Here is a 20,406-nt window from a genome sequence, read left to right on the forward strand (position 1 = left end):
AACCAAGGTGTACATCTTGCTGCAGGACAGACGGCACTGTGCTTGGAGTCATCTGGACCAATCAAGTCCCACCTCTACTCCTCACCAGCTGCCTATCTCTCGGAGCCTCCATGTGTTCCTCTGTATCGTGGGAATAATAATGCCTATCTTATGTAGATCGCTGTGAGAATGAAGACAAAATGAGTTAAAGGGCCCATCCCAGCAGCTGGCTCAATAGGTGTTCTCTGAAGTGCTAGTTCAACACCTGATCCCTCAGAGACCTGTGGGGACAAGGGAGAAGCCAGGACACTGCGTCCACCCAGCATTGGAGACCGGAGCTGCCTCTGGGCAGGGATCCTCTGACCCATGACCCACTTCCTCTGCTAACCAGTTAGATCTTCTCTGAGCTTCTGGCCCCTCAGGAGCCTCCCACCCCCAGCTTCTTCCTCCTTGGCTGGGAACTGCCACTCCGGACCCATAGCAACTACTCAGTCCCCCTCCCAAGGCCCTGCAGCCTGGAGCCCAGCTGCTGTGTCTGCTTCATCTCCTTTCAACCTCACAACAGCCCGGTTCCACAGGTGCTATCCTGTTTTACAGACGTGGAAACTGGCACAGAGAGAGTTAAGTATCCTGCCCGAAGTCCCACCCAGGTCTGTGTGCCTCCCAATTATGGGGGCAGGTGCAACCCAGGTCCGTGTGCCTCCCAAATTATGGGGATGGGGGGGTGATGTGGAGAGTGACCGAGAGAGAGAGGAGACAGAGAGAGAGATCATGGAAGGTGGGGGGAGAGAGAAGAGGGGATGGGAAGGTTAAGGAAGATGAAGGGTGAGAAGGGTGAATGGGGGTGGATTTAGGGGTGTTTGCACACATTCTCCCTCTGCAGTTCTTTCATTCCTTCATTTGCAGAGAACCCAATTCAGCTCAGCTGACATTTACCAGTCCCTGCCCTGGAGGAGTGGGAGACAGATGAAGTCCTTGATGTGGTTAGCTCCTTGGCTACTCTCTGCCAGGCGGAAAAGGGTGCCAGGCCACAGAGCATCCTGACAGCCAGAACCAGACACCTGTGGTGTGGGGAGGAAGGTCTGAGGTAAGAGGGACAGGGCCTCCTGAGGTGAACTGCCACCTACCGTCGTTCTTCTCCCTCGAATCAGCCCCTGAGGAACTTAATTTGTCATCTACCTTTCCTTTCAGGAAAACGGACTTCTGAAAAGAAGCTGCCACGGAGGTGGCAGAGAGTTGTGCGGGTCCAGCTAGCCCTAGTGGGGCTTGCCTTACACTGGGCACCCGGGCCAGAGCTGGGGGTGTGTGACAGGCTCTGGGTCACCAGGAGCGGGGCAAGGGCACTCTCGGGACTAGACGCCTGGGCTGTTTCTTCTTGGGATTCTCCCTGTCACTGGGTCTGCCCTCATCCCCACATGGAGCCAAGCCCTACGCCACTGCCTGGTGACTCTGAAGAAGAAGTCCCCAGACAACTGAGTCCTCCTGGGCAAGGGGGATGAGGCTAGCAGCTTCACTTCTCTCAGCTGAGGGTGATGAACAAGGAGAGGGGAGGAGCCCAGAGGGGCCCGGCCCTCCAGGTCTGGGTCCTGACTCCACCTCCAGGCTCCACTTCTGGTCCATCTTCCATGGCGTCTGAAGCTACTGCCCAGAGACCACCTCCCCTTAGATTCTAAGGTCCTTTCCCCTCCCCTTCCCCCTCCCACCTCTGTCCCACACCCACCGCACGGACCCTCTGCAGGAAGCAACAAGGTCCAAGTGGAGTCGCTGACCTGCCCTCTGGGCAAATACAGAGCCCTCCCCTTTCCCAGAGGCTGAAAGGGGACCAAGCCTGCAGTCCCCCTCCCAGGATGGATCCAGTGCTTTTATTTATCGAACCAGTCCCTGCCTGGCTTCAAACAAGAGGAAAGACATTCTTTCTCTTCCTAAAGGGAAATAAGAATTAACGATAGGTACTCTGAATTGAGAGCACCTGTGCCAGCCGTGCTGTGAAGTACTTTACACGCATCATCCTCTTCCTTCTTACAACAACCCAGCAAGGTAAGTAAAAGTATTCCCATTTTATAGATGAAGAAAGTAATCCTAAGTGACTTGCCCAAAGAGGTGGTGGTGTTGAGATGAAAATCCAGCTCCGTCAAATGCATCACGAATTATCCAGATCACTGCATTTGCTGATAAGCATTGTGTTCATTTTCTCTAATTTTTGTGTCCTTCTCCAACCCTCTTTCCCAACACTCCACAGACCTCTCCAGCTATTATAAAATTCTCCAGATTTGCCCACCCTGAGAATCTACTTTCCAGTAGATCCAGACCATGAATATAGTATTTCTGTTTCTTTCTTTTTTTTTTTTTAATTTATTTATTTTATTTATTTATTTTTGGCTGTGTTGGGTCTTTGTTGCCGCGCACGGGCTTTCTCTAGTTGCGGCGAGCGGGGTCTACTCTTCGTTGTAGTGTGCGGGCTTCTTATTGCGGTGGCTTCTCTCGTTGTGGAGCACGGGCTCTAGGTGCGCGGGCTTCAGTACTTGCGGCACACAGGCTCAGTAGTTGTGGCTCACGGGCTCTAGAGCACAGGCTCAGTAGTTGTGGCTCACGGGCTTAGTTGCTCTGCGGCATGCGGGATCTTCCCGGACCAGGGCTCGAACCCGTGTCCCCTTCATTGGCAGGCGGATTCTCGACCACTGCGCCACCAGGGAAGCCCTAGACCATGAATATAGTAGATGTTCAGTTCGGGTCTTCCAAGAAGCAGATGCCAAGGCAGAATTAGACGTGCAAGAGATTTACAGGAGAGGGGCTTCCCTGGTGGCGCAGTGGTTAAGACTCCACCTGCCAATGCAGGGGACACAGGTTCAAGCCCTGGTCCGAGAAGATCCCACATGCTGCAGAGCAACTAAGCCCGTGCGCCACAACTACTGAGCCTGAGCTCTAGAGCCCGTGAGCCACAAGTACTGAGCCCGTGTGCCACAACTACTGAAGCCCGTGCAGCCTAGAGGCGGTGCTCCGCAACGAAGAGTAGCCCCCGCTCACCACAACTAGAGAAAGCCCCTGCGCAGCAACGAAGACCCAACGCAGCCAAAAATAAAAGAGAATTATAGGAGAAAACAGCTGTGAAGGATAAAGGGGGAAGGGAGCAGGAATAGGCAGGAAGTGTCTCCTGACACTTGTGAAAGGAGAGCGGGAAGGAAGAATAGGTGGGAAGAGTCTCAGATTACAGTGCAGCTCTAAGAAAATCTCAGTAAGGCTAGTGGCAAAGGTTGCCTATTGGAGGAGTCCTCCACTGGGCAGAAATGGGGGGACCTGAACATTGAAGCAGACTGAAAGGTGCAACGGCTGGGGACTATCAGCCAATTACACTTCTCACAGCAGGTTCTCTTGAAAGGAGATGTGAGCAGGGCACCTCCCCAGCTGCCTCACAGACCCAGCTTGGCTACTCCAGCTTACGGGCACTGGTCCCCGTAGGTTCTGTTGACATAACGACCTTTTCAACAAACAGAAAACAGCTGTTGGCCTAGCAAGAGCCTCTAGATGTCTGGGGGATCTTGAACTAAACTCTTCCCCATGGCCGTTCCTTGGCTTTATAGCAGGACTGCTGGCCCGGCTCTTCTTTTGGGCTTTGGAAGACATGTGCCATCATCATGCCCAAATGCCCATACTGTAATTTTCAGGATGTTTTCTTTGCAGTTTACCCAACTCACTGCAGGTTTTGATTACCTTTGGTTTGTGTCACTGTCATGAATTGGGTGGATATTGATGATCACCTTAGCTTAGCTCCCATCTCTCATAGGCTCACATCCTTTCAGCTGAGAGCAGATTCACCCAAAAACTGAGTCTGGCTGCTGGAGCTCCAGACTTCCCAGGGGATACAGTCTAGGCTTCCTCCCAACATGATCATCCAGCTGGACTTAAATGCCAGGGGCAGCCTGAGAGGGAAGCAAAATTCCCCTAAAGGGAGCTTCTAGGGATCTTCATGCCCAGGAGCACCAGGTGTTCTGCAGAATCCCCCTGCTGAGCTCTTCATACTGCCTGGTCCTGGACCCCTCTGCAGAGGAGTCCCCACAGAAACAAAGAGAATCACAGCATTAGTCCTGATTGTGCCATTGTGAGGAGATAAGGAGGACCAAGGTCACACCAGGTCTTCTTCTGCCCCTCAACCCTCCAGCAGGAAAGCTTTGCCAGCCTCAGCCTTTGGGTGGGGCTTGGGGGACAGAAAGACATGAGGGGCTTGAGGAGCTCAGGAAGGAGAAACCTGTTGTATTACTCCTACCACTGGCCCTGCCGTGCCCCCAGACCTGCTGGACCACTACTTCAGTGACTGTTTGCAGATAGAGGGAGCCAGGTTTCGATCTCACAGCAGCCCAAGGGGCAGGAAGTCATCAAGTATCCACTGGATCATTTCTCCATCTGCAGCCCTGGCGAGTTGAGCTGCCCCTGAGACCCCCACCAGAGCCCCAGCAGAGTCCCAAGAGTCCAGGCACTGTGGCCAGAGGGGCCATCAGAACAGAGGAGTCCATGGGAGCCGGGGTTCAGGCTGGCCCCTGAGTGCTGCTGAGGGCCACAGGCTCCCTGGAGGAAGGCCCAAGAACAGTGGGTTTGGCTAGGCAGGAGTGGCGGGAATGGGGCAAGGCTTTCCGGTTGAGGAGCTAAGCCAAACTGGGCGCCAGCTGATCCCTGGAAATCCAGGTATGCCTCCCTCACACACACACCCCTCCCCGCCTCCCAGTGAGAGAAGCTATAATGAGCCTCTTCTACAGAAACTGCTGGATTCAGTGGCAGGCTCGTCCCCTGGAAGGTGGTGGTGGGGGGCGGGGGGGGGGTTGTCTCCTGCTGCCTAAGTGCAAGTGTCCAGAGATAAAAAGAGAGCTGCTCTGATAGATGAAACGGAAGACTGGCCTAACTAAAGAAGGAAAGCCAGGAGGGAAAAGCCAGCACCTGTGCAACTTTGGGGGAGGAGTCTTCGATTTTTGTCCACTGAGACTGCCCTCAGCCCAAGCACATACAGATAACAAAATGACTAGATGGAGGACTGGGGGAACGATGGGCACAGAGGAGGAACAGAACGAAGAAGGGGACTCAGAGTCACAGCTCAGATGCCTGGCCCTGCCTGAGGCTTTTCTCAGCCACTGGCCAGTTAGCCCCTTCCTCCTCTGAAGTCCCATGGTCCCTAGTACATACTTCTAGGAGAGCTTTCAACCCATGGTGATACTTGTCTACCCCTGCCCTATAGGCCAGGAGTTTCCCAAAGACAAGGGCCAGACTTTGTTTCTCTTTGTATTTGTAGCACATCGTAGGTGCTCAATAAAGGTTGAATAAGTGGAAGGTCAGATGATTAGATGGATGAATACATAGATGGATGAATACATGGATGTATGAATGGATGGATGGATGGATGGATGGATGGATGGAGGGATGGATGGATGGATAGATGTGTGAGTAAGTGTGTGTGTGTGTGTGTGTGTACATATATGAATGGGAGGATGAATGGCTAAATGGATAAGTAGTTGGATGGATGGATGGATGGAAGGATGGATGAGGAAGTACATGGATGGATAGATGGGCAGCAAGGGGAATAGAGGAAGAAGAACTTCTGTAGGAAGAGAAATCAAGAATCACAGTGAACATCTATCTGGTGGTTAGCATATTGCTTCTTAAAACGAGAAGCCTGGAAGGAAGGAGAGATGTTCCACTAAGGAAGCAATAGCACAGGTTTGGGAGATGGAGGAAACAGCTGAGGCAGGGCTAGGTCCTGGGCTTGCTGAGATATAGGAGGGAAGGGGTGCCACCCAGACTGGCAGGAACATAGGTGAGAGACAGATGTCATGAAAAGTAAAACCAAGAGAGGAGCCTGGGAGTCAAAGCGTGACCATGTGAATTCCCCAAAGGGAGGAACTTTCAACAGTCAAATGGCTTCCCTAAAGCAGAGGTGAAAGGGGGCCGTGTTCATTTGTTCCTAACCCATTTAGGCTTCCAGAGGAGGTGGGTGGGTCACAGCCTCCAATGGTTATTTGGGAGGGAGTCCCTTAAGGACACAGAGTGACCCAATTCCTACATTCCAGACTGTGCCACATGCCTCTGATGATCTGGAGCAAGTCCCTTCTCTCTCAGTTTCCTCACTTGTTACCTTCTCTACTTTGTGGAGTTATGGGGACTTGCAGACCACACGAGGAAAGGAGTTCGGCATGGCATAAAACTCTGCACAAACAGAAGGCTGGAGAGCGGCAGTGGGATGAGAGCTTAGTAGTCCTAGATTCAGATACTTGCTCTCTTGCTCAGACACTTACTAGCTGGGCCAATTGAACAAGCCTCTGAGCCTTTTCCCCCACAATTGAAATGAGCAAAATAACATCTTTCCTGAAGAGTTGTGAGGTTTCAAAATAAGTCACAGAACATGCCTGGCATTCAGTGAATGGAAGCTAATATTACATACACGGGATTAATCAGGGCTGCTGTGTGCGACTGGACGGCCAGTGCCTGGACACGGGCTGGGTCTCCCAGAGGAAGGAGCACCTGTTTCTCATTCTCACAAAGGTACCGTCTGCTCTCCAATTTCCTCACCTGGGAGGCTGCAGCCATCAAGCCTGGGATTAAAAGTGTCCTTTCCAGCTCTAATCTCTTACCTTCCACAGAGAAGTCTCAAGGCCAGGCTGTGAACACGGCCGATGGCCTGGGCTGGGCCAGCCAGGATGTCCTCCTCCCAGAGGTGAGAGGAGGAGCTCTCCCTCTGTGTCAGGGACACTGTCATCACCCCCTGAGGGGCAGGCAGAGCAGGGAGGCCCCAGCACACGGAGTCCTGCCACCATCCCGTGCCAGAGCCTGTCATTCCATTTTCTATAGTCATTCTTTTGGTTTATGAAATCATCCCTTTGTAGATGGAAAGGTCAAACAATCGTAGTTGATTAACTATTTCCTTGTGCCAGGCCCTCTGTGAAGAGATGTCTGTATTCCTCTTCTCCTATCTTTTATTTTGAAAATGTTCAAACCTACATAAAAGTTGTAAAAATTCGTACAGTTAGCACTCATAGACCTAGATTCATCATTTCACATTTTGCCGCATTTGCTTTGTCTCTCTGTGTATATAAGTTTTGCTGAATCATTTCAGGATAGACTACAGACATCGTAATACTTCACTCTCAAAATATTTCAGCATGTATCTCCTAAGGAAAAGGGCATTCTGCTATGTAACCCAGTACCACAATCAAACCTAAGCCGTTTTACATTAATACAACAGTATTAAATCCATATTCAAATTTTCCCAATTGTCTGGATAATGTCTTTTGACTTTTTCTTTTTTGAACCAAATCAAGGATCATGCCCTGTATTCAGTTGTCATGACTTCTTAGTCTGCTTTCATCTAAAACAGTCTCCCACCTTTTTTCCCCCTCTTTGGTCTTTCATGCCATTGACATTTCGAAGCATTCGAATCAGTCATTTGCAGAATGTCCCTCAATTTGGATTTTCGGATGGTCTCCTCCTGGTTAGATTCAGGTTGGCCTGCATGCTTGATGCTCCTAGTGACTCTCTGATGGATTTTACTGCTCCATTTTACAGAAATGGAGGCTGAGGCTCAGAGAGGGCGGTCACGACACAGCTACTGAGAGGCTGAGCCAGGGCTGACGCAGAGAGCTTGGTTCTCAGTCTGTGCTCGTTCTCCACACTGCAGGGAGCAGCTGGGAAATCTTATCACTTGGGTTCTTATGATGGATTTGTTTACCAGTCCCTTTTAGCACCTTGACCACGAATGGAGAGCAGATTTTGACAGGAAGTCAGAATAGTACGGGAAGAAGAGGGACACCCCAGGGGAGGGGCGCCTTCAACATACTGTGGTGAGCCCTAGCCTTCATAGCCTGGCTGGAACCCCCAAAAGCCCCTTTAAGCTGTTTTAGAAATTTGACTTTTTCTGCCCCCTTCTAGACCTCCAGGGGAAGTGATGGGGCACATCATACACACACATACCACATGCCACCGACTACCAAGGGTGTAACAGTCTTCTGGGTACCATCATCAGTGAATTCTTTCCTGTTGCCTAGCAATCCTAGGGCATTTCAGCCCTTCCCAGCCAGAGGGTGGGTAGAGAGGGCAACCACGTGACTGGTTGGGTGTCTCTTGCTCAGGAGGTCTCCTGGCCCTACTTCCTCTTGACCAGTTGCCTAACGACTAAGGAGGTCCTTGTGCTCTGTGTGGTTACTCCCTTCCTCATAGGAGATTAGCAGAGTCTCTTTAGGGCCTTTCCTCCTGACTTGGGAGCCACACAAGTGCACTATAGAATGTGGGGCTCCTCCCAGGGAGGAGTTCCTGAGAGCTAAGGGGAGGATACACATCTCACCCTGCAGTGAATTTTTGAAGAGAAGAGGGTGAAAGGAGAAGATCCAGGTAAGAACATCATGCCAGGACACTCCAGCTTCTCATGGTATGGTGCCACAGAGGTTCAGAGGTCTGCTGGGTTTGGGTCCTGGCCAGTTGCTCTGTGAAGGGAGAGAGATGGATAATCCATGTACCTGGGCAGCTCCTTAATCATCTAAGCCTGCAGTGAACCTTGAATACGTGTGCATAATTTTAACCATTTTATTTGGGTAAGATTTAGAGCAAGGGTCCTTCTCTGGGGTCCTTGGGACCCCTTAGAGGTCTGTGGACAGAATTCAAGAACTTGGGGGAAAGTTACATCTTTATTTTCTCTAACTTCTTCTGAAATGTATAGAATATTATAAATTCCTAGTTTTATGAAATATTAGTAAAATTTGTGGCTTTGTCATTTATAGAAATCACAGATATTTTTAATACCACTTTTTTTTTTTAACTCTCCAAGAGGTCTCATTTTATTTTATTTTTAAAAAATCTTTATTGGAGTATAATTGCTTTACAATGGTGTGTTAGTTTCTGCTTTATAACAAAGTGAATCAGCTATACATATACATATATCCCCATATCTCCTCCCTCTTTCATCTCCCTCCCATATTCCCTATCCCACCCCTCTAGGTGGTCACAAAACACCGAGCTGATCTCCCTGTGCTATGCGGCTGCTTCCCACTAGCTATCTATTTTACATTTGGTAGTGTATATAGCACTTTTTAATACCACTTTACAGTTATTGAAGATATCACAAACTATCAATTACATTTTTCACTACCTAGAAATTATGAGTTACCAGATCTGCCACTAGATCCTATGAATAATATATTCATAAAGAAGCATATATCAATACCACATTTTCATTTTTTAATATGTTGATAACCAAATTTCAATATAATTGGTTTCCTTTGCAATCCTATCATTTTTTATGCAAAATATTATTCTGAGGCTTCACCAGATCACCAAAGGGAGCTGTGGTACAAAAAAGTTAAGAGCCTCAGGTTTAGGCTTTGGAAGTTTTTGTCAAAATATTTAAGACCCAAGGATGTATTCTGGGACATCTTCTAGTTTTGAATGTTCAGCTTTGATGCTAACCTAAACGAATTATCGTATAACATTCCTGATGGTTTGAACGACTACCTTATAATCCAGTACTGCCATATCATCTCAGCTTCCAAGTTTGCATTTACAGCAGAGGTGATGCAAGCAGCTCCACCAGAACTGTTCCCTGATGATAGTACAAAAAAAAAAGAAAAAAAATGGTGTGGAAGTTGGTAGAAGGAAGTAAGGTGAACTCAAAGAACCTGTGTCCTTGCGGTCGGCACCATAGTCAGGTGGGCAGAATTCAGTGTAGCAACACAATATCATTTATCACATAAAATTAATGACTTTAATTTGAATGGTTTTTAGTTGCGATTTTGTTTGAACTTGTAATTTTGTTTTGTTTTGTACAGCAGTATAATAAGTATTAGCATAAGTCTCCTCAGCTTCAGGTTTTGTACTTACTTGAGTAACAAGTGGACGCCAGAGAGCTGGGCAATTTTTCTTCTCCTTTAAGGAGGGTACATTCCTCAAGGGTGGGAAATGCTGGGCTCCGGCACTTACTGGTAACTCTTCATGTTTCCCTCTCTAGCTTACCCCTTTTTCTTTTGAAGAATAACTGAGTTAGGGTCTCAAGTATTAGAGTGACTCTATTTCAAAGGCTTGCCAGATACAGGATTAAACAGCAAATTACCTAGTAATTTCTAGAAATATCAAGTGTATGATTCCTTGACTTGTCCAAAGTCACTTTCCCGTATTTTGAGGACTGAAGTGTGTGGATGGTGTTATTCCGGTGAGCACTTTGGACAGTTTGACTTTCCCAAGATATGGCTTCCTCGTGATGTAAGCACTAATCATGGGTGGCAGTTGGGGGTGCCCTCCTGTCATGGAGTCAAGGGGGTAGGCTGGGCTGAGCATCTGGTATACATGAAATATTCCTCCTTTCCCAATCTACTTTGGAAGGCATTTAAGTCATGTTTTCTATAGTGCCATAGTTTAAAAATTATATATAATATATATGTATATATATGCTACAGAAAAAAGTGTGTGTGTATATATATATGTGTGTGTGTGTGTATATATGTGTGTATATATATATATGTGTGTGTGTGTGTATATATATATATATATATATATATATATATATATATATATATATATATACTTTTTTTTTTCTTCCCTGTAGTAAGACCTAAAAATTTGAAAACCTACAAAGTGTCAAAGGGTTCAACTTTAAGGTCTGTCTCAAAGGAGTCAAAAATGGTGATTAACTTTGACCCTCTTGAGGATTAAATATCAAGCAATTTACCAGTGTTGGCATTTTAAAATGGTGTGTAGCCCTTGTTGGACTCTTGAGTCCCATTCATTCTAGCAGTGTCATTCCCAGAACTAAAGGCTCCCTCTCTAAGAGTCCCAGCTGCTCACATTGCCTTTCCCCTGCTGCGGGGGCTTTTCCAGTTGTCTTGGTGACCTTCCTCTGCTTCCAGGCTGCACACCAGTCTGTAGAGTGGCTCTTGGCCCCAGCTCTGCCCCTCCTCAGGGCAGCTTCCTCTTGGCACCAACTCCTCCCCACCCCACCAGTGTGTACTCAAGGCTGTCGTGTCCGTACTTGCAAATACAGCTCCCCGTACTGCCCTGCCTGACTCCTTGAGGTCAGGATGGTTTCTCTTCCATCATTCTGGCTCTTGAAGTACCCAGAAAACTCAGTTTTACATTCCTTTTCTAGAAGAAACTTGGAAAATAAGTCTCCCGGGGCCTGGCTGGAGGATACTGCTTGAGGAATATTACTCAGAGAAGCATCCAAGGAAGTTCCTAGACAAGGTGTTTTTTTTGTTTGTGTGTGGGTAAAAAACACATAACATAAACTTACCCTCTTATTTTTTAGGTGTACAATACAGTCTTGTCAAATAAATGCACATTGTTCTACAATAGCTCTCTACAGCTTTTTCATCTTGCATGACTGAAACTATGCTGATTAAACTACTCCCTGTTTCCCTTCCGCCTAGCCCCTGGTAACCACCATTCTACTTTCTGTTTCTATGAATTTGACTACTTTAGATAACTCATATAAGTGGAATCATGCAGCATTTATGTTTTTGTGGTTGGCTTATTTACATAACATAATATCCTCAAGGTAGGTCTGTGTTGTAGCATATGCCAGGATTTCCTTCTTTTGTAAGGTGGAATAATATTCCATTGTATGTATATACCATATTTTATTTATCCATTCATCTATTGGTGGACATTTAGGTTGCTTCCACATTTTGGTTATTGTGAATAATACTGAAATGGATGTGGGTGTGCAAATAGCTCTTCAAGATTCTGGGGGCTTTTGTTGATTTTTTTAAAAAACATTTATTTATTTATTTATTTGGCTGCATCAGGTCTTAGTTGCGGCATGCAGGATCTTTAGTTGCGGCGTGTGAACTCTTAGTTGTGGCATGTGGGATCTAGTTCCCTGACCAGGGATGGAACCCAGGCCCCCTGCATTGGGAGCATGGAGTCTTAGCCACTGGACCACCAGGGAAGTCCCAAGATTCTGTTATAAATTATTTTGGATATATACCTAGAAGTGGGATTGCTGAATCATGTGGTAGTTCTATTTTTATTCTTTTGTGGAACCTCCATACTGTTTCCTAGAGCAGCTGTACCATTTTACAATCCCAACAACAGTGTGCAAGCGTTCCAGTGTCTCCACATCCTTGCCAACACTTGTTATTTTCTGTTTGTTTGTTTGTGTTTCCTTTTTCATATTGGCCATCCTAATGGATGTGAGATGATATCTCATAGTGGTTTTGACTTGCTTTCTCTGATGATTAGTGATGTTGAGCATCTTTTCGTGTGCTTGTTGACCATTTGTATATCATCTTTGAAGAAACATCTATTCAAGTCCTTTCCCCATTTTAAAGGGTCATTTGTTTTTTTGTTTTTTTGTTTGTTTTTTGGTTGTTGAGTTGTATGAGTTCTTTATATATTCTGGATATTAACCCTTTATCAGGTATATGCTTGGCAAATATTTTCTCACATTCTGTAAGTTGCCTTTTTACTCTACTGATTGTTTCCTTTGCTGCACAGAAGTTGTTTTTAAGTTTGCTGTAGTCCCATTTGTCTATTTTTGCTTTTGCTTTTGTTGCATAATGGGACAACAAAGCTTTGTACAATAATTGCTAATGCAATCATTGCTAATGAGACTGCTATAGACTGAATGTTTGTACTCCCCTCAAAATTCATGTGTTGAAGCACTAATCCCCAATGTAATAGTATTAGGAAGTGGGGCCTTTGGGAGGTAATTAGGTTTAGATGAGGTCATGAGGGTGGAGCCCCCATGATGGGATGGAGACCAGAGTTTTCTCTCTCTCTCTCTCTGCCATGTGAGCACACAGTGAGATGGTGGCCATCTGCAAACCAGGAAAAGGGCCCTCAGCAGACACCAAATCTGCCAGCACTTGGACTTCCCAGCCTCCAGAACTGTGAGGAATGAAAGTTTGTTGTTTAAGCCTGTGGTCTATTGTTTTCTGTTACAGTAGCCTGAACTAAGACAGAGACTCTTACCGGTTAAAACACAAGTCAAATAACAGGATCTTATGCCTTTATTTTTCATAGGCCTCCTGGAAACCACCACCTAAATTGCAGACTTGAAGGTAATGTTGCCTTGGAGCAGCAAAGCAAATTTGCTCATCTTGTGCTGGCTCCCGTCTCCGCCCATCTCCTTGACTAGAGTGGCTATGACTTTGTTCCCATTCCCCACTCCCTCCTGAACCTCTACTTTTCTCAGGAGTCTAGAGGTATTTGACCATTCAGACTGTGCTCTCATCAGCATCACTGGTCAGGAAAGCTTCCATTCATGCCCCTGTCACCAGTGGGCACCTGTGCTGGCATTTCCCCAGGGGAACACAAGTTGCATTCAGGTGGTAACAGGCCTCCTGAAAAGTTTTGGTGGTCAAATATGTTGGGGAAATCCAGCGTTACACAGAATTTAAAAGGTTGCTACAGGGCTTTTTTTCCTGGTATGTTAATGTGTCCCTTGTAGATCTGAGTGGAAGGTGGAGACAGGGGAATATGCACTGCTCTTCCAGACTTATTTGACTATAGAATCCCTTTTTTCACAGGTCTGGGGTTCCTCTGAATCCACTTTGGGAAAGACAAGTCTCTAGGAGGTTCAGACCAGCTCTTAAATCAGCTTTGTAATTTTGACTCTCTCCTGCAGATAAACACATGTACTAAGTGTTTCCATCTACTTCTAATTTCCAGAAGTAGTAGAAATTAGTAGATATAATTCAGGTAGAAATATGCGTCCATGAGTGTTTATTTTATTACTCTTTGAACTGTACGTATATTTTATGTATGCTCTTTTGTATATATATTTTGTCAAAAATTATTTTTCTCTTGCTTTAATTCTAAGTATCATCGCTTTTATAATCTACATACCACTATTTGGTATTCTGTGTGAACTCTAGAAATGGAGAAATGAGCTTCCTGAAGTTTTAAACTGTAGTAAGCAAATTTAAAAATTGGTCATGGGAATTCCCTGGCAGTCCAGTGGTTAGGACTCGGCTCGTTCACTGCCAAGGGACTAGGTTCAATCCCTGGTTGGGGAACTAAGATCCCACAAGCCGCACAGCATGGCCAAAAGAAAATGGTCATGACAGGTTTATTCTTTTCTCAGTTATCTACTATTTTAAACCTGTTTTTTTCCAAGGATACTTAAAGAGACTCTGAGGCTTGGAACACATGTAAATATCACTCAGCTGAACTGTGTGCCACAGAGTAAAAAACTTCACCTTCTATCCTTATAAGCCTGTGTTCTTTCCAGGACATCTAGCATAGTGGTTAAGAGCACGGGGTTGGAAATCAAGGAGATCTGTATTCAAATCCCCACTTCATTACTTATCTGTATGACACTGGGTAAATTGCTTTAGTTCTCGAAGCCTCAGTTTCTGGATCTGTAGACTATGGTTTGTTTGGAGATTTAGATGGTATAATACATGTAATGCTCTGTAAATTGCAACCTTTCATATAATACCAGCACCCTTACTAGGTCTGGCCTTGTGAACTAGCGGGCAGAATGAATGACTTCTTGTTGATTTTAGGGGCAGCGAAAAGTCTTCCTGCCCTCTACTTTTGTGATGGGTAATTTTGTGTGTCACCTTGCCTGGGCCACACTGTGCCCAGCTATTTGGTCAAGCATTATTCTGGGTGTTTGGGGATGAGACTAACAGTTAAATTGGTAGACTGATTAAAGCAGATTAAATTCCCTAATGTGGGTGTGCCACATCCAATCAGTTGAAGGTCTGAATGAAAAAATGGCCAACCCTCCTGAGAGTAAGGGGGAGCTCCTCCTGCCTGACTACCTTAAGCTGGGACATTGGTCTTTTCCTGCCTTTGGACTCAAATGGAAACTTCGGCTTTTCTTGAGACTTGAGCCTGCTGGCTTTGGACTGGAACTTACACCATCATCTCCCCTAGGTCTACAGCTTGCCAACTGCAGATCTTGGGACATCTCAGCTTTCATAATTGCCTGAGCCAATTCCTTATAATAAATATACACACACACACACACACACACACACACACACACACACACACACACACACATTCTATTGGTTGTATTTCTTTGGAAAACCATACTAATACAATTTTGATGGATAGTCTTAAATTTTCACAATTAAGACAATAAAAATGACTAGAAAAACATCAACCTAAGGACTGGTGTGAGCATTAAATAAAAGGTTACTCATAGAACTAAGACTGAGTGAGGGTTAAAACAGAAAATATAGGGCACAAAGGCCATATGCTCATACAGTGTAGCTACAGACAACTGTAAAAATGGGAGAATGGGGAGAACATATGTGAAAACTGAGTTTTAACTGTTCTCAGTAATTACATTGATAGTGGTGGTATTAATGTTACTCTGAGACTATTGTGTGTGTGAAGTGGGATAAAGTAGATTATTATTATTTTTTAAAATAGATTTATTTATTTATTTATTTTTTGCTGTGCTGGTCTTCGTTGCTGCACACGGGCTTTCTCTAGTTGCGGCAAGCTGGGGCTACTCTTCGTTGCTGTGCGTGGGCTTCTCATTGCAATGGCTTCTCTTGTTGTGGAGCACAGGCTCTAGGCGAGCGGGCTTCAGTAGTTGTGGCTGGCGGGCTCAGTAGTTGTGGTTCGCGGGCTCTAAAGCGCAGGCTCAGTAGTTGTGGCGCACGGGCTTAGTTGCTCCATGGCATGTGAGATCTTCCTGGACCAGGGCTCGAACCCGTGTCCCCTGCATTGGCAGGTGGATTCTTAACCACTGTGCCACCAGGGAAGTCCTAAAGTAGATTATTAATTATGTGATATTCTAATTTTATCCTGCCCTGTGTGCTTGAGAACCAGGCTTCTTGGAGTGGAAGAAAAGAGATACAAATGTGACACAGAAAAGGTTAAGTGAAAACCCCGTCCTGCATTCTTTTCACGAGCATGGTTGCCTTCCCTTGTGCCCACAGCCTTTATGCACTCACACCCCTCATGACATGGACTCCAGGTGATTGAGATTCCCTCTTGCCTAGGAACAGCCCTTCCTTTTCCTTACCTAGTCTCCACCCCCAGTAGCCATGTTTGTAACACAGGAAAATGCCCATCTCCTGGAAGTGTTTGGACACCTTTTACCAACCACGTGGATGATGAAGTGGAGAAGGTAGATCTGATGAAAGAAAAGCAAGAAGCTTCCCATAGAGAAGGGCTGCCCTGATCCCTGATAACTTTCTTGTCCCTGGTTTCACCACTTTCCTGAGGTCTGTCTGCATTTCTGTCCTTGGGCTCTGTGTATCCTTATACTAAATTTCCCTTTTCTGCCTAAGCTTGCTTGAGAACTTGTTCTCATCTGTCAATTTGGAAAGGGTCTAGCTAATTCTTACTAAAGTATACATGACTAATAAAACCCCCTAAGATTAAAGAAACAAAAAACAGGGGAGTTCCCTGGTGGCCTAGTGGTTAGGATTCTGGGCTTTCACTGCTTGGCTCAGGTTCAATCCCTGGTCAGGGAACTGAGATCCTGCAAGCTGTGCAACCAAAAAACAAAAACAAAAGCAAACAAAAAAAACCCCTTTGGTCCTGAATTTGAATTGGAAGTATCAGTAGGAACTCATGAGATAGTTTATACCTATCTATTGATTGTTCTGTCAATTGATCTATCCATCCTAGCTCTGTCAACTGAAGAGGCCTAGAAACAGTGACCAACCTAGGAGCAATGAGTATCTATAGTACCCAGACTGTAGTCTTGAAATACCATTTTCTACTAAAAGAAACCACAGTTTCTTGGAGAGATGGTTGATTCCAGGTCTGGGGTAAGAGGTATACAAGATCAGCCTGGACATCTTGTTTTATTGGGTAGCAAGGAAGTGATCAAAATCTACTTCAGTCATGTCAAAAGACTCAGGAGCCAACTTAAAAAGGCTCCCACAAGCCAAAGATGGGACAATTTTAACTTCAAAAAGGATAATAATTGTAACTGATTGAAACTTAGCTGTGTTCAAACTTGAGTTTATATTGCTATGAACTTAGGGACTTCCCTGGCAGTCCAATGGTTGAGGCTTCACCTTCCAATGCAGGGGGTGCGGGTTCGATCCCTGGTCGGGGAGCTAGGATCCCACATGCCTCGCAGCCAAACAGAAGCAGTGTTGTAACAAATTCAATAAAGACTTTAAAAATGGTCCACATCAAAAAAACCTTTAAAAAAATAAATTTTAAAAAAGTCATCTTCATACAAATAACCCAATGAAAGTTTAGTATTAGTAGTTTTGTTTGTTTGTTTTTTTATACTGCAGGTTCTTACTAGGCATCAATTTTATACACATCAGTGTATACATGTCAATCCCAATCGCCCAAAGTCCTAAATGTTATTTAAGAAGATATATGCAAATGCTAAAACCATAATATTAAACTAGGGATAGAAGAGTTCAGTGGGGTCCTTCCCCTAAATCTGGTTTGGTCCCCACCAACTATCACTTTGATTCTCTCAGAAAGTGAAGGTAGTGGACAGGATTGATTCTTCTGAGCATATCCGAAAATGGTATCTTGCGACAAATTTTAAGGTCCTGTGTTGACATGGCAGTTGTCAAGACTGATGAAAAGACGTTAGAGGCGTCCTTGTGAAAGAAGTGCCTGAGGCTTGCAGAGAAGGCAGCCAAAGGGTGGTATCTTTCTGATGTGCCCACTATCCGACAACCCACCACCCTGCTCCCAAGAGTACAAAGAACCCACTCCCATCTCTCACAGTTTCTCTCTCTCTCCGCCTCCCTCCCAGTCAGACCCAGCCCTGAACCAAAGCCAAAATGTGGATCCTGTCTGCCTCCCCCCGGAGGACACCTGGGCCCTTGAGGCAGCCCTTGTCCTACTGCCTGGGTCTTTCTCCCACGCTCCTTCCTTCAGGCTTGACCAGATTTCTGGAAGCACCATTTACACCTGAGGGTGAATTAAAATCTCTGAATTATCTCTCACAGAGCCATAAGCATTTACATTTTATCTCTAGCTCCTGTTAGAGGGATTCCTGACTTACAGGTGGGGGAGTTTTGTGGTTTCAGTTTGTCATCGTTCCCACCCTCCCCCCCCCCCCCAGGGTCCTTTCCAGGCATTCTAAAATCACCCCAGGCAGGAGGTCACCTTCTCTCCCTGGTAATAAGGAGACCCCGGGGTCCTCTGGTGCTGCCCACGTTGGTGTCCTGCCTCAGCCCACCTGCTTCGTTCTCTTCCTCCCGAAGACATGGAGACGTAAGTGTTTATTAAAGTGAATTTGGGCGCAAAAGAGATATTTTGGCAGCTTTGGCATCTTTCTTAAACCCAACGAGGAGCTCAGGCATGAGGAGAGACAAGCACCAGATGTCTGAACATAGATAACTGTCACCATCAGATAACTGTTTCTGAAAACCCTTCCCTTTAATTTATGCACAATCTATGAATAAGTACGTTTCAAATGTGCCCGAAGCCGTTTTTAAGTGAGTACCAACGCTCTCAGTGTATGGCGTCTCTGCCGTCAGTATGATGTGCCATCAAGATACTTACCTTAATGAACACTGATTTGAAAGTTTCAAACATTCTCCCTTCTCCTGACATGTATTTCAACTTTTCAGGATCCACTTCTTTCCAGGTAAAAAGGATAAAATAGAAAGAGGAGTATCCGCCTCTAAAATGGACCCTTTGGTTGTCAGAAATTAGAGTTAAGAGATTTGAGGCATATGCACATAGATTTTTTAAAAGTGCTGATTCCTATTCAGAACCAAGTAAGTGTTGTCAGCGTCTTCAAATGGGTCAAAATGTCTGAAGTATTGCGATCAAAAATGACTGAAATAATCCTCTGACTTTGACTTTGGGCATCAAAGCTGTGGGTGTTAGTAAATGTTTCAGTCTCCAAAAATCTGGACCCACACTCTCGCCTTCACAGTTCGCATTTGTCAGAGTTGAATGAATGCCACATGCCTGTGTTGCCATGGCAGACCCTCCCCCTTGGCTTTAAGGTGGCCTCAGTGCCGTTTGAAGTGTCACAGGCAATGGTGTTGAGACCTGGGTGCTGAGGCATGCTGTGAGTCAGGAATTCTGATGCACACATCCATCACCGTGATTAGTCTCTTTTCCTGTCACTTCCTGTTCCCAGTAGATCAATGGGCTAAAAATGCCCCTATATCAGTAATTGTTTACAAAACCATCTGCACGTACAGATCATGCTGTTTAGGTTTACAGGTGCATACCCAAAATGAAGAACATTTGTCTTGTTGCTGCCATGATGTATGTAGCAATCCCACCAGAGTCAATGCTCCACAGGTTCATTAAGGGGGGCGCCAATTCTGTTAGTATGTGATTTCCCATTGACAAATGATGGCTCTCTTTCCACTGAAATATGGTACCTCCTTCAGTGAATCCTAATGCACAGATTTCAACGTCACAACTGCATGCTCTAACAGAATAATCAGGCTTCTAGAAAGAGTTGTTTACACCTGTTGTCTCCATTTCCGAACTTCCTATTTATTCCTAAACTCCAGCCCCCATAACTCCATAGAAACATCTTTCCCCAAGATCGCCAATGACTCACTAGATCCAGTGGGCCTCTTCAGGCTCCATTCTTAACCTCCCAGGAGCATTCAACCCTGTGGACCACACTCTTTCCTGAAACACACTCTTTCCTTAGATTTCTGGACAACCACCTCTACTGGTGTCCCTCCTCACTCTCTGACCCTACTGCTCTGGCTGCTTTGTGGACTCATCTTCATTCAGTCATTGCATGTTGAGGCTCTTCAAGACCTTTCCTGGGCCCCTTTCTCTCTTGCTTTCTCCCCTAGCCATGCATTCATGCCCAGTGTTTCAAGTACCATGTATGTCAGTGAGCTCACACACAGATCTCTAGCCCAGGTCTCGCCCTCTAAGTTACAGAGTTACATGTCCAGCTGGTAATTAACATCACTACTTGGATGTCTCAAAGGTACTTCCAACTCAACATGTCCAAAACTCATGTTTTTCCCAAGAAAAAGGAAGAGGAGGAAGAAAAGAGAAGCGAAGGGAAAAGAAGAGAAGAGGAAGAGAGAAGCGGGGGAGAAGAGGAACACACCTCCCAAGTCTGGACATTTTTTGAGCTTTATCATTATGTTCTCACAACCTGACAACCTGGAGGTCAGTCATGGGCATTAAAAATGCAATGATCTCTCGTGACAAGCCCCCAATACATTGACATCACTGGGTGAGATCCCAGCACCCCTGATCTGCCCTCTTCAGCTCAGCTGAAGCTGCCCGCGCTGTGCTTGCCTCTCCCACCCTACTACATTCTGTAGCTGCCATTTCCTTATTGCTCCAGCCACCCGGTGACAAAAAGAAGCCAGGGCCACCACCCTGGCCCTCATGGCATTCAACTGCTGCTGCCATCAAGGCAGGGGTGGGAGGATGGTTCCTCCACTGTCACCACGCTCAGCTTTCTCAAGTCTGGGCAAACCCTGAACCGTCTGGCCTGCAAGTGGGACACCAGCTAGTGCCCCGGGATGGTGTGTACAAGTGGCCTAACCCTCTCATACCTGCCCACCCAGC

This window comes from Eschrichtius robustus, chromosome 1 (genome assembly GCF_028021215.1).
Source record: "Eschrichtius robustus isolate mEscRob2 chromosome 1, mEscRob2.pri, whole genome shotgun sequence".
NCBI classification, from domain to species: Eukaryota; Metazoa; Chordata; class Mammalia; order Artiodactyla; family Eschrichtiidae; genus Eschrichtius; species Eschrichtius robustus.